A 1,758-nucleotide genomic window follows, 5' to 3' on the forward strand; every position below is an offset into this window, starting at 1 on the left:
TCACTCTGTAGACCAGGCTGGCCTCGAACTCAGAAATCCGCCTGCCTCTGCCTCCCAAGTGCTGGGATTAAAGGTGTGCACCACCACCGCCCGACTTCATCTTTTCCTTTCATAAAATCTTATTATGTAGGCCAGGCTGGCCTATATCCTCTTGCTTTGTTTAGCCTCCTATGTGGTAGAATTACAGCCAAGAATTACTCTGCCAAGCTATGAACTCACCTTAACTGATCCCAGTTGTAATTACTCTATTTCCAAATTAGCTCTTCTTCTGATGTCCTCAGAGTTAGAACTCTCATCATAGGCATAGGGAAGATTAACCATGCATAACTCGCAACGTTCACATATAAAAACATTCTCTATCACAATAATCCTTAAAAGTCTTATCCTCATCTTCCTCAACTCTAGTCCACAGTCTTAATGTAAAGAAAACCTAGGTGAGCCATCCTGGTGACATTTATTTAACTACTAGCTGGTTAAAACAGACATGTTAGATGTCTGAATTCTAGTGGTGGGATAGGACTGGCCTAAACATGCCTGTTATGAAAAAAAGCAAAATTAGAAAGAAAAGGGGAATTATGAGAAAATGGCCACTCCAAAACTTAGTATGGAAAATGCCACTTAATTTTCAAGGTATTCAGAATTGTATTGTCTGGCTCAGTGCTGTGTTTTCTCCCAATGTAGCTTCACTCTCTCATCCCCGAGTAGTTGCTCTATACTCTGGGACCATACAGGTGAACCCCTGCCGCATCAGGATCACTCTGGCCTTTTCTTCTTGTGGTAGTTTAAAAGAAAATGACCCCTCATAGGCTCATAGGGAGTGGCAATATCAGGAGTTGTAGTTTTGTTGGAGTTGGGTATGGCCTTTTTGGAGGAAGTGTGTCATTGAGGGTGGGCTTTGAGGTTTCAAATGTTCAAGCTTGGCCTAGTGTGGCTCTCTCTTGTTGCTTGTTGGTCTGGATGTAGAACTAAGATACTTCTTCATTTTTCATGAAACTACTTATTTATTTTATTGTTTTTTATGGTATTTAAAATACAAAGTAGGGCTGGAAAGATGACTCAGTGGTTAAGAGCACTGACTGTTCTTCCAGAGGTCCAGAGTTAAATTCCCAGCAACCACATGGTGGCTTAAAAACATCTGTTATGGGATCTGATACCCTCTTCTGGTGTGTCTGAAGATAACTAGAGCGTACTCACATCCATACATGTAATAAATAAATAACATCTTTAAAGTATGAAGTAATGGAGTTCACTATGATATTTATATATACTTTGTCCTATTTAAAATTACTTCTTCAGTTTGATCCTATCTTAATCATATTGAAACTCTTTCCCCAACTCTGACCAGATCCACTTCTTCCCTACTTGCTAATTTTGTGTCCTATAAAAAAAAACTTTCAAGACAAATTTCTGCTGCTATATATTCTTAGATGTGTGGTCTGCCATAGGACACTGGTCAAAATACTATGGACTACACTTATTAAAGAATTTCTTTTCTCCTACCCTCTAACAATTGCCAATAGTTCCACAGCTAAGAGTGGAACTGTGTGCCAAACTGCCCTCTCAATACTAGGATTTAGTCTCATTTTGGGATTGCACATATTTCATATATGCTATTGCAACCAGTATGAGTTTGTATGTTCAGGTGCCTTGATATGACCAGAAAATATTGTTTCCTTGTAGCTATCTATTTTTTAAATTTTTTATTATTATTTTCTTTATTTATACTTCAAATGTTATCCTGAAAGTTCCCTATACCCC

General features: G+C 38.4%; 1 protein-coding gene across 2 annotated transcripts in view; it reads left to right on the forward strand.

The window, feature by feature from the left end:
- Radx (RPA1 related single stranded DNA binding protein, X-linked) overlaps positions 1-1,758 on the forward strand; it is a 74,098-nt gene that overhangs the window by 32,530 nt on the left and 39,810 nt on the right. The gene's annotated exons all lie outside the window — the stretch shown is intronic.

Source organism: Mus pahari, chromosome X, assembly GCF_900095145.1.
Source record: "Mus pahari chromosome X, PAHARI_EIJ_v1.1, whole genome shotgun sequence".
NCBI classification, from domain to species: domain Eukaryota; kingdom Metazoa; phylum Chordata; class Mammalia; order Rodentia; family Muridae; genus Mus; species Mus pahari.